This window comes from Nerophis ophidion, linkage group LG04 (genome assembly GCF_033978795.1).
Source record: "Nerophis ophidion isolate RoL-2023_Sa linkage group LG04, RoL_Noph_v1.0, whole genome shotgun sequence".
Classification (NCBI taxonomy): domain Eukaryota; kingdom Metazoa; phylum Chordata; class Actinopteri; order Syngnathiformes; family Syngnathidae; genus Nerophis; species Nerophis ophidion.
The window spans coordinates 17,527,581-17,541,509 of record NC_084614.1 but is presented as its reverse complement, the minus strand read 5'-3'; positions in this window follow the sequence as shown (position 1 = coordinate 17,541,509).

Below are 13,929 nucleotides of genomic sequence, written 5' to 3'. Positions count from 1 at the left end.
GACAGTGTAAGTACATGGTTTATTTGAATACTAAATACAAAAATAATCGAACTAAGGGCGCTCACAAAGAGGTACAAAACTTGGCTACTAAAATACAAACAGGAAAACAAAACACCTGCTCGATGGCATGAAAGACGATAAACTATAAACTTAAACTTGCACTGTGGCAGAACTATGAACAACTAAAACAAAAACACTTACTGTGACCGAAACAAGGGGCATGGATAGCAGGGTGCGTAGCAGGTAATCGTGAAGGCATGAAGCAGAATGCAAATAGCAAAGTTCCCAGAATGATGAACAGAAAGCATATGACTTAAGTAGTGGCTGTGATCATTAGGAACAGGTGCGGGACTGAGGGCAGGGGCCTGACTAGGAGGGCAAGGTGAAAATCAATGAGTTGTCATGGTAACAAAAACAAACCAGGAAGTGAAAAAACGGAACAAGAGTCCAGAAAACAAAACAAAACATGATCAAACATAAAACCAGATTCACAGGCGTGACATAAAATGCATGAGTGTTTTGTATTTTGAATGTTATTTTTAACTCTGATTACCAGGGGAATATTTCATAACTTAACGTGTTAAACAATGTCAGCTAAGATTTATCTGGGATCTGAACTGAGGATGTTGTTGAGGCTTGTGCAGCCCTTTGAGACACTTGTGATTTAGGGCTATATAAATAAACATTGATTGATTGATTGATTATCTGAGAGCCAGAGGCGGAACCACATCTGGCTCAAGAGCCATAGGTTCCCCACCCCTGGTCTAGTTGATGCTGCCACATTATTTCCTGTGTATTTCATACAGAAATAAATACAACATCTTTAGTGAAGTGAAGTGAATTATATTTATATAGCGCTTTTCTCTAGTCACTCAAAGCGCTTTACATAGTGAAACCCAATATCTAAGTTACATTTAAACCAGTGTGGGTGGCAGGTGGGTAAAGTGTCTTGCCCAAGGACACAACGGCAGTGACTAGGATGGCGGAAGCGGGAATCGAACCTGCAACCCTCAAGTTGCTGGCACGGCCGCTCTACCAACTGAGCTATGCCGACCTGTATCGGCTAATGGCAACCACCGAGTCCGCTTGTCTTCCAGGCAACGCCGCAATACACAACGCAGACTCGATCCATTAGTACAGTAGAGTGGGTGATATGGCCTTTTATTGATATCTCGATATTATTAAGCCATATCACGATACACAATAAATATCGCAATATTTTGCCTTAGCCTTGAATGAACACTTGATGCATAAAATCACAGCAGTATCATGATTCTAAGTGTCTACATTAAAACATTCTTGTTCATACTGCATTAATATCTGCTCATTTTAAACTTTCATCCACAATTAGGTCAATCGACCAAAACTGTATTTATTAAACAGTTATTAAGCAGTGGCACGAACATTCATGTCATTTCCAAAACAGAAAGTGCAAGATTGTCAGAGACATTTTAAAACAAGCTACGAGTGCACTTTTGTGCATGATGTCACTAAGATGACATATCCAGACAACACTAAATTTAAGTGCACTTTTTGTACAGAACGCCACTACAACTGTTAAAAACAAATAAAGTGCACTTTTGTGCATGATGTCACACAAGATATTTCAATAACTGTCAAATTAAAATGAGCTGTGTAGGTTACTACGGACGTTATTAAATTCTGTTGTTGACAATTTATTTTTTTCAGATGATCTGGAAATGGTTGCTTTGGCATTTTGTGGGTATTGCACCGAACAGAGATGTTGACATGCAGATTCAAGCACTCTTCATTCTGTCGCCGTTGTCAAAACGTGGACTTTGGTGCAGTTTTCGGCGTGGATAGTTTTCCCGAGATGCAAAAGAAGGTGACGGGACATGGCCTGAAGGTAAACACATGTTTTAATTATACTATAAAAGTGCAAACAAACTTAACGCAGGGAACAAAACTAGCACTAAGGCAGAACAATGGACATAAAACAATAACGCTTACGGTGACGAGAGCAGAGCAGCATGAACTATGAAAATTGCACGAAGCAGTAAACGTGGCATGAAACAGAGTCAACCGAGCGTGAAACAATCATTGACGCCAGAACGACCAACTAAAAAAACAGGCTTAAAGGCCTACTGAAACCCACTACTACCCACCACACAGTCTAATAGTTTATATATCAATGATGAAATATTAACATTGCAACACATGCCAATACAGCCAGTTTAGTTTACTAAATTACAATTTTACATTTCCTGCAGAGTTTCCTGTTGAAAACGTCGCGGAATGATGACGCGTGTTTGAGATGTTATTGGTTGGAGGGGACATATTAGCCCAGCACCACTTACAGCTAAAAGTCGTCTCTTTTCATCGCGCAATTAAACAATATTTTGGACATCTGTGTTGCTGAATCTTTTGCAATTTGTTCAATAATAATGGAGACGTCAAAGAAGAATGCTGTTGGTGGAAAGCGGTGGATTGCAGCTGTCTTAGCACCGAGACACAGCCGGTGTTTCTTTGTTTGTTGTGAAGCTTTAACACAGAGCGGTCAAGCGAACATGTTTCTCTACGTCAACCAGCAAGTTTTTGGATGGGAAAATTGTGATATTAAGTCGGCTCTTACCGGAGACTTGAGTGGATTACGCGACCTCATCCTGCAGCTCATAAAGGCAGCTGTGATCTTGGCTCCTCGGCTTCTCTCAGAGACACTGGCGTTCACCGCTGCCATCCAACTTTCATGTATGACTTTTTAATAAATGATAAATTGGTTGTACTTGTATATAATCTCACTAAAGTACTATTAACACAATAAGCAGATAAGGGATCTTCCAGAATTATCCTAGTAAATGTGTCTAATTACATCTGAAACTCAACTGTTGCCTTTTCTTTTTTTAATCTTTTTTTTTTTTAGTGGTCCACTCTAACTTTCCTCATCCACAAATCTTTCATCCTCGCTCAAATTAATGGGAAAATCGTCGCTTTCTCAGTCCGAATTGCTCTTACTGCTGGTGGCTCACATTATAAACAATGTGAGCCAGTATGTGAGGAGCTCCACAACCCCTGACGTCACACGCACATCGTCTGCTACTTCCGGTACAGGCAAGGCTTTTTTTATTAGCGACCAAAAGTTGCCAACTTTATCGTGGATGTTCTCTACTAAATCCTTTCAACAAAAATATGGCAATATCGCGAAATGATCAAGTATGACACATAGAATGGACCTGCTATCCCCCTTTAAATAAAAAAATCTAATTTCAGTAGGCCTTTAAATAGATACGCCATGATTGACAACAGGTGTGTGAGTCCAAACAAATGAGGCAGGTGAAACTAATGAGTTGTCATGGAAACTAAAACCAACCAGGGTGCGCAAAAACAGGAACTAATGGAGTCCAAAACAAACAGACCACAGAACAGGACAGCGGGGGACTTTTCAAATGATGCTACAGATTAGCAGCAGGTGGTACTTTTTGTAACAACGCTTTTGCCGCATACTTGTTTGACATATTCTTGTTTGAAGCCAAACCACCGCCAGACGATGGACCCCGTGCTGTTTTTCTTGGGAATGAATTCTTCCTTCATTTTGTTATCAGATTGGCACCTTATTTCTCTCGTATTACCACTCGCACCGCACCGCTAGCATCACAGCTAATGTTACCCATGCTACTACCTAGGGCTGGGCGATATATACGATATATCGCAGGTTTGTCTCTGTGCGATATAGAAAATGACTATATCGTAATATTCGAGTATACGTTCTCACGCAGGACTTTTAGATGCAGGCGTACACTTCAGGCTCTCCTCACTCTTTCCTGTCTCTCCTTCTCGCAGACAAGCAGGCGCACATTCTTACCCATCATTGAATATCCCGAAAAAAGGCTTTAAAGTGCCTGATTTTTGTTATCTTTAAATCCATCGTCCATTTTCCTGTGACGTCATTTAGTGATGCCAACATGGCGGATAGCACAGCAAGATATAGCGACATTAGCTCGGATTCGGACTCGGATTTCAGCGGCTTAAGGGATTCAACAGATTACGCATGTATTGAAACGGATGGTTGGAGTATGGAGGCAGATAACGAAAACGAAATTGAAGGAGAAACTGAAGCTATTGAGCGAATAGCTATTGAAGCTATTCGGCGATCGCCTTCTAACCAACGATTGAGTGTCGCAGGGTAGCCAAACATCTCTGTGCCATGTCTGTCGTAGCATCACCGGTAAAATGTGCAGGAGCAACTTATATCCGTTGATTGGTAAGTGTTTGTTTGGCATTAAATGTGGGTGGAGTGAAAGGCTGGATGCAAATATAGCTACAGTGACCAAATATGTCTGATTAGCACATAAGTCAAAATTTTACCCACCATTGAATATCCCGAAAAAAGGCTTTAAAGTGCCTGATTTTTGCTATCTTTAAATCCATCGTCCATTTTCCTGTGACGTCATTTAGTGATGCCAACATGGCGGATAGCACAGCAAGATATAGCGACATTAGCTCGGATTCAAACTTCGGATTTTAGCGGCTTAAGCGATTCAACAGATTACGAATGTATTGAAACGGATGGTTGGAATATGGAGGCAGATAGCGGAAACGAAATTGAAGAAGAAACTGAAGCCATTAAGCGAATAGCTATTGAAGCTATTCGGCGATCGCCTTCTAACAAAAGATTGAGTGTCGCAGGGTAGCCACACATCTCTGTGCCATGTCTGTCGTAGCATCGCCGGTAAAATGTGCAGGAGCAACTTAAATCCGTCGATTGGTAAGTGTTTGTTTGGCATTAAATGTGGGTGGAGTGAAAGGCTGGATGCAAATATAGCTACAAATGTACATACAGCTAGTCTAAATAGCATGTTAGCATCGATTAGCTGGCAGTCATGCCGTGACTAGCACATAAGTCAATAATGGGGCGGCATGGCGTAGTGGGTAGAGCGGCCGTGCCAGAAACCTGAGGGTTGCAGGTTCGCTTCCCACCTATTGACATCCAAAGTCGCTGCCATTGTGTCCTTAGGCAGGACACTTCACCCTTGCCCCCGGTGCCGCTCACACTGGTGAATGAATGGTGAATGAATGATTGGTGGTGGTCGGAGGGGCCGTAGGCGCAAACTGGCAGCCACGCTTCCGTCAGTCTACCCCAGGGCAGCTGTGGCTACTGATGTAGCTTACCACCACCAGGTGTGAATGAATGATGGGTTCCCACTTCTCTGTGAGGGCTTTGAGCATCTAATAATAGAAAAGCGCGATATAAATTTTATCCATTATTATTATTATTATTATTATTAACATCAACAAAACTCACCTTTGTGATTTCGTTGACTTTATTGTTGGAAATGCATCTGTTTTGAGTGTCGCAGGATATCCATACATCTCTGTGCCATGTCTGTCGTAGCATCGCCGGTAAAATGTGCAGACGAGGGACTTTCGGATCTTTTGACACTGGTGCAACTTGAATCCGTCGATTGGTATGTGTTTGTTTGGCATTAAATGTGGGTGGAGGGAATGGCTGGATGCAACTAGAGCTACAAATGAGGCATAGCGATGCAATATGTACATACAGCTAGCCTAAATAGCATGTTAGCATCGATTAGCACGGCATGCACACTCCACGTAGGACAATTTAAAGGGGAACATTGTCACAATTTCAAAAGGGTTAAAAACATTAGTTCCCAGTGGCTTGTTGTATTTTTTGAATTTTTTTTCAAAATTTTACCGGTCCCGGAATATCCCTAAAAAAAGCTTTGAAGTGCCTTTTTTTTCGCTCTCTGCGAAGACACTGTTCATTTCCCTGAGACGTCATACAGTGCTGCCAATACAAACAATAGCTCGGATTCAGACTCGGATTTCAGCGACTTAAGCGATTCAACAGATTACGCATGTATTGAAATGGATGGTTGGAGTATGAAAGTATTGAAGAAGAAACTGAAGCTATTGAGCGAATAGCTATTGACGCTATTCATAGCCATAGCATGGCTGAATAGCTGCGTTAGCATCGCTGGTAAAATGTACGGACCAAACGATCAGGACTTTCGCATCTTGTGACACTGGAGCAACTTAAATCCTTCGATTGGTAAGTGTTTGTTTTGCATTAAATGTGGGTGGAAGGAATTGTAATATAGTTGCAAATGCATCTACAGGTTATCCATACATCTCTGTGCCATGTCTGCTTTAGCACCCCCGGTAAATAGCATGTTAGCATCGATTAGCATAGCATGTTAGCACCGATTAGCTGTCAGTCACGCCGCAACCAAATATGTCTGATTAGCAGATAAGTCAACATCAACAAAACTCACATTTGTTATTTCGATGACTTTATTGTTGCAAATGCATCTGCAGGTTATCCATACATCTCTGTGTCATGTCTGCCTTAGCATCGCCGGTAAAATGTGGAGACACTCCGGCACATTCAATGGGGGTCTGGCGGCAGACACTTTTGCATCTTCGGGCCAGTGGTGCAACTTGAATCCCTCCCTGTTAGTGTTGTTACACCCTCCGACAACACACCAACGAGGCATGATGTCTCCAAGGTTCCAAAAAATAGTCGAAAAAACGGAAAATAACAGAACTGAGACCCGGTGTTTGTAATGTGTTGAAAATGAAAATGGCGGCTGTGTTACCTCGGCGACGTCACGTTCTGACGTCATCGCCACAGAGCGATAAACAGAAAGGCGTTTAATTCGCCAAAATTCACCCATTTAGAGTTCGGAAATCGGTTAAAAAAATATATGGTCTTTTTTTCTGCACCATCAAGGTATATATTGACGCTTACATAGGTCTGGTCATAATGTTCCCCTTTAAATCCGTCCCTGATCGTGTTGTTACACCCTCCGACAACACACCGACGAGGCATGATGTCTCCAAGGTACAGAAAACAGTCGAAAAAACGGAAAATAAGAGCTGATTTGACATGATGTTTGTAATGTGTTTGAGAAAATGGCGGATTGACTACCTAGGTCAGGGGTAGGGAACCTATGGCTCTAGAGCCAGATGTGGCTCTTTTGATGACTGCATCTGGCTCTCAAATAAATCTGAGCTGACGTTGCTTAACATGATAAGTAATGAATAATTCTACTTGTAATCACAGTGTTAAAAATAATGTTCAAAATATAAAACATTCTCATGCATTTTTAATCCATCCATCTGTTTTCTACCGCACCTGTTCAAGAAGTTGCGTTAATGGTAAGAAGTTTTTTATTTATTATTGGTTAGTGTGGGGCTTGCCCTCCTGGGGGTTCTTCAGACCCCCAAGCACCGACATGAGAGCCTGTTTCAGGGTTACAATATTGTTTTATTTTTCAATAAGTCTCTCAGTTGCTTTCCAGCAATAGTTTTTCCAGCCCCAACCCAGTCTCTCTTCCTGGCTGCTGCTTATAATAGAGCGACAGGTGATTAGATAACAAGGTCCAGGTGGGCCATCTACGCACCTGTTGCTGCAGGCCCGCGGACCACGCCCCCTCCACAGTTAGCTTCAGAATAACAATGTCATTACAAAGGATAAGAGACCTATTATACTCTAGAAATGTTGGTCTTACTTAAAAATGCACGTGTTTAGTTGTGTTCAGTGTTTAAAAAAATATTATATGGCTCTTACGGAAATATATTTTAAAATATTTGGCTTTTTGGCTCTCTCAGCCAAAAAGGTTCCCGACCCCTGACCTAGGTGATGTCACGTTGTGACGTCATCGCCCCGAGAGCGAATAATAGAAAGGTGTTTAATTCGCCAAAATTCACCCATTTAGAGTTCGGAAGTTGGTTAAAAAATATATGGTCTTTTTTCTGCAACATCAAGGTATATATTGACGCTTATATAGGATTGGTGATAATGTTCCCCTTTGAAAACTTTGAAATACACTTTTGGTCAATTGATTTAGTTGTGATTTCCCTCTCTGCATGAAAGTTTAAAAGTAGCATATATTAATGCAGTATGAAGAAGAGTGTTTTAATGTGTACAAATATAATCATCATACTGCTGTGATTATATGCATCAAGTGTTCATTCAAGGCCAAGGCAAAATATCGTAATATATATCGTATATCGCGATATGGCCTAAAAATATCGCGATATTAAAAAAAGGCAATATCGCCCAGGCCCACTCCTACCTCTCATGCGAGGGCGTATGACGCGACAGTATAAAAGCAACTGCGTGAGAACCTATACTCGAATATCAAGATATAGTCATTTTCTATATTGCACAGAGACAAACCCGCGATATATCGAGTATATCGATATATCGCCCAGCCCTACAGTCGAGTACAATAGTCGAGTCAAGTCATTACAATACTCAATTAAGTGGCGTACCACCAGATGGCGCCCCCACAGTTTGACAACCACTGATTTACAGTATTGGCATCATGTTATCCAAAATGGCCGAATTGCTAGCATGTCGGTATCCACGAAACAGGAAGGAGGCTGCTTTGGTGACATAACGACGGGCTCTCAGGCCTCGGCGGAGGTCCGTGCTCTCCCTAGTGACAAGCACCGACAAGGGCGTCAAGTAAACGTCCGCGTCCAACATCATGTTCACCCCCGCCCCCGACGCTGCTTGACTCGTCGTCCTCTCCCGATTGCGCGCATTTAATCGGACTCGTGCGCGTAATTAGCCTTAAAAGCTTGCTGCACTCCGCGAACTGATGAGCGGGGTTGCGTCGCTATGGTAACTGCGACGCCACGCTTGTGTCAACATATGCGCACATCATCAAACAGAACACTTAGCAGCGTTTTAAAGCTAACACTGGGCCCTTCTAGTCCTTCCGCCACAACTCGCTGAGCAAGCAGTTTTTGCGGCGTCCACACAACACAATGAAGCGGGGGAATTGCCGCATCGGCATTTTTCTTCACACACAGAGAGCGTTCACCTCAAATGAAACTTCAAATCGATTGTCATCAAAGTGTGAAGCTCCTTGTCCTTGCAAAATGAAAATATCACTGTTTGTGCTATTTAAAAAGTATCTGTGCTAAAATGGTTCTAATTTTATTCACATTTTATTATTCACAGACCTTGCCCACACATCTCCAAACTTGTCCCAAATTTCATTCACATTTTATTATTCACATACCTTGCCCACACATCTCCAAACTTGTCCCAAACGTTTGTGCGACATTTGTGCTGTCAGAAAAGTATGTGTGCTAAAATTGTTTTAATATTATTCTTCACGTTCAGCCTTGTCCAAATCTCTCTAAACTTTTCCCAAACTTTTGTGCTACATTTGTGCTGTCAGAAAAGTATTTGTTCCAAAATTGATTCAATTTCATTAACATTTTACTTTTATTCTTCATCCCCCTCCCCCACATTTTTCAATTTGTCCCAAACGTTTTTGCTACATTTGTGCAACGTTTGTGCTGTCAAAAAGTATTTGTGATGAAATTGTTTTAATATCATTAACATTCTATTATTCAGACGCAGCCCCACCCCCAATATTCAAATATCTCCAAAGGTGCTCCAATTGTTTGCGATACATTTGTGCTACATTTTTGCTGTCCATAAATATTTGTGGTAAAATTTTATTAATTTCTTCATTTTTTCATTTTTCACATGCAGCCCCCCACCCCCTCCGTCCAAATCTCTCCAAACTTGTCCCAAACATTTGTGCTACATTTGTGCTGTTGGGAAAGTATTTCTGCGAAAATATATTCAATTTCATTAATATTTTAATTTTATTCTTCACATGCAGCCCCCCACTTCTCACATTATCCAAATCTCTCTAGATGTGTCCCAAATGTCTTTGCTACCTTTGTGCAATGTTTGTGCTGTCAAAAAATATTTGTGTTAAAATTGTTTTAATATCATTAACATTCTATTATTCACACGCACCCCCCACCCCCACATTTTTCAAAACTCTCCAATGTTTCTCCAAACGTTTGCGCTACGTTTGTGCTGTCCATAAATATTTGTGCTAAAATGGCCTCAATTTCATAGTTTTTTAAATTTTTGACATGCAGCCCCCCCCCCTCCTTGTCCAAATCTCTTCCAAACTTGTCCCAAACATTGGTGCTACATTTGTGCTGTCAGAAAAGTATTTGTGCTAAAATATATTCAATTTCATTAAGATTTTAATTTTATTCTTCACATGCAGCCTCCCACTCCCCACATTATTCAAATCTCTCTAGACGTTTCCCAAATTTTTTTGCTACATTTGTGCTACTTTTGTGCTGTCCAAAAAATATTTGTGTTAAAATTGTTTTAATGTCATAAACATGCTATTGTTCATGTGCAGCCCCCACACATGATTTAAATCTGTCCAGAGGTGTTCCAAACATTTGTGCTGTCCATAAATATTTGTGTTAAAATGGCCTTTATTTCATCGGTTTATTTTTCACATGCAGCCCCCCCGCCTTGTGTAAATCTCTCTAAACTTGTCCCAAATGTTTGTGCTTCATTTGTGCTCTTAGGAAGGTATTTGTGCTACAATTGATTCAATTTAAATAATATTTAAATGTTATTCTTCACATGCAGCTCCTCCCCCCACATTTTTCAAAACTATAGGGTTGCTCCAAACGTTTGTGCTACGTTTGTGCTGTCCATAAATATTTGTGCTAAAATGGCCTTAATTTAATATTTTTATTTTTCACATGTTGCCCCCCTCACCTTGTCCAAATCTCTCCAAACTTGTCCCAAACGTTTGTGCTACATTTGTGCTGTTAGAAATGTATGTGTGCTAAAATTTATTTAATTTCATAATCATCATACTTGTATTATTAAGCCCCCCCCACATTATTCAAATCTCTCTATAGGTGCTCCAAACGTTTGCGCTACATTTGTGCTATGTTTGTGCTGTCCATAAATATTAGTGCTAAAATGGTTTTAATTTCATCAACGTTTTATTTTTCTCATGCAGCCCTCCCACTTTGTCCAAATCGCTCCAAAAATGTCCAAAACGTTTGCGCTATATTTTTGCTACTTTTGTGCTGTCAAAAAACTAAAAATATCAAATTTTTGCCATGCGGTTTTAATGTTTTAATATAAAATTAACGTTTCATTGTTATTCCCACTTGTATTGATTAAGACTGAAATATAAACACCACAAATGTTTTTGACAGCACAAATGTCGCACAAACATTTTGGGCGAGTTAAGTTGGATTTGGACCTTTCAATGTATTCTAGATTGCCTTAAAAACCTGAACAGCACAAACAGAAATGGTTATGGCAGAAATTAAAGGTCTACTGAAATGAGATTTTCTTATTTAAACGGGGATAGCAGGTCCATTCTATGTGTCATATTTGATCATTTCGCGATATTGCCATATTTTTGCTGAAAGGATTTAGTAGAGAACATCCACGATAAAGTTCGAAACTTTTGATCGCTAATAAAAAAGCCTTGCCTGTACCGGAAGACGCAGACGATGTGCGCGTGACATCACGGGTTGTGGAGCTCCTCACATCTGAACATTGTTTACAATCATGGCCACCAGCAGCGAGAGCGATTCGGACTGAGGAATCGATGTTTTCCCCATTAATTTGAGCGAGGATGAAAGATTCATGGATAAAAAAAGTGACAGTGAAGGACTCGAGAAAGAAAAAAAAAGACGAGGGCAGTGGGAGCGATTCAGATGTTATTAGACACATTTACTAGGATAATTGTGGAAAATTCCTTATCTGCTTATTGTGTTACTAGTGTTTTAGTAAGTGAAGTGAATGATATTTATATAGCGCTTTTTCTCTAGTGACTCAAAGCGCTTTTACATAGTGAAACCCAATATCTAAGTTACATTTAAACCAGTGTGGGTGGCACTGGGAGTAGGTGGGTAAAGTGTCTTGCCCAAGGACACAACGGCAGTGACTAGAATAGCGGAAGCGGGGATCGAACCTGCAACCCTCAAGTTGCTGGCACGGCCGCTCTACTAACCGAGCTATACCGGCCCGTAAGATTATATAGTCGTACCTGAAAGTCGGAGGGGTGTGGCGAACGCCAGTGTCTCCGAGGGAAGCCACGTTTCTCGACGAGGCAAGGCAGCCGGGCTGAGATTTTTTTTTTCCTTCTCTCCACGGAGTAAGCATTAAGCAGTCGGTGGCGGCCGGTGGGAGGAGGCAACAGAGTCCACAGCTGCAGGAAGAACGACGCAAACTCTCCGCTCATGTCTACGGTAAGAGCCGAATGTAAACAAGGAAATACCGACTGTGTTTGTGTTTCTAAAGGCGGCCGCAATTCACCGCTTCCCACCTACATCTTTCTTCTTTGACGTCTCCATTATTAATTGAGCAAATTGAAAAAGATTTAGCAACACTGATGTCCATAAAACTATGGAATTATGCGATTAAAGCAGACTACTTGTAGCTGTGATCGGTGCTGGATCAAAATGTCCGCCACAATCCGTGATGTCGGTAGTAGTGGGTTTCACTAGGTAATGTATTTTTTTAATATTTGCAATGACACAGGTGGTAAAGATGGAGAGAGGACAAATAAGAGGGAGGAGTAATGGCCACAAGTCCAAAGGCTTGAAAGGCTTGAAAGGAGCGGTGTGACGAGGACAGAAGAGACAAGGCGAGGTATTTTTGGGAGAGGTGTGTGTGTGTGTGTGTGTGTGTGTGTGTGTGTGTGTGTGCGTGCCGAGAACACATCCTCCCGCGGGCTGTGTGTATTGCAGCCCTTTAATGTCTTTAATTAAAGCCAACAGTACTCGTCTCTCACAGCGTCGTGAGCCGAGCAACACTCGGATGCACATGGCGCCTAATGAGGGAAAAGAAGAGGGCCCGGCGCTATGGAGGGCGAGGGCGCGCCGTAGGTCAGGGGCGCCACGGTGAGAGAATAGGGATGGAAGGATAGCAAGGAGGGGGGAAGGAAAAAGATTGAGCTAAACGTGCAAGCTGACGGATACTCCGTCGCATTCCGCCGCCGGCTTGTTTAATCAATCTGACTTCCTGGCTGCCTGGCCGCGGGGATGCTCGCTCGCGTGGCGCCCGCATCACGTAGGCCGGCGCCACGGCAACCGGAGCGTGCGGACAATGAAGCGGACTGCCTCACTTTCGGTTAGCACGTAGCATGCTGCTACTTGAGGGACCGATTTATTATTATCAATTATTAACATTACAATATTTCGATTTACACTGCATTGTTTTCTTTTGAAGAAAGGGGGACGGCATTCTTGATGGACACGGTTGTGTCTTCTTCCGGTCACCCCCCAGATTCGTTAGATGACACATAAGCTGGTCATAAATTAATCCCAGGCAGAGTTGCTCATTTTGATATTTGATTACCAAAGCTTTGGGAGACCAATGTAGATACAACAACCTTTCAACCGCATTGCCCAAATTGATCTGCCTCTACTACAGAAGTTTTCCCCTCGTACTCCTTCTCCCCTTCCTCCTAGCCTGGGACAGTTGAGATAAAAAGAGTGTTATGACTTCTCGCTACATTCCAACTTTCAACGTCTATGCATGGCCTATACTTAGCTATTCTAAAATATGACTGGGATTTAAAAAGATATCTATCTCCATCAACACATATGCTAATGCTAATGTTGCCATTTCACCGCCCTTGGCTGAAAAACAAGACATTTGTCAGTAAAATGTAATAAAAAAAAAAAAAAGTATTGCAAAGTTTATTAGTCTCTGCTAACACTCCCCACACCTGGTTACCATGGCGACCAGTCTATAAAATGATTGCCAGACACCTTTACACACGCACACACACACACACACACACACACACACACACACACACACACACACACACACACACACACACACACACACACACACACACACACACACACACACACACACACACACACACACACACACACACAGGGGCGGATGGTGCACATAGTAGCTTGAATCTATTTGAGCAATAAGCAACTTCCTGTCCATTTGCGTTTCCTAGCAACCCGTAAAATTGCAGCTGCACTTCAACGTTGAGCTACTGGACCTCTGTGGGCTCGATGGGCCTGGAGCCAGACCTTACTGCTTATGTAGGTCACCCTCGTCGTAACGGAGCCTGTTATTTGCAAGGTGTGGATTGACAGCATGAAAGCTCA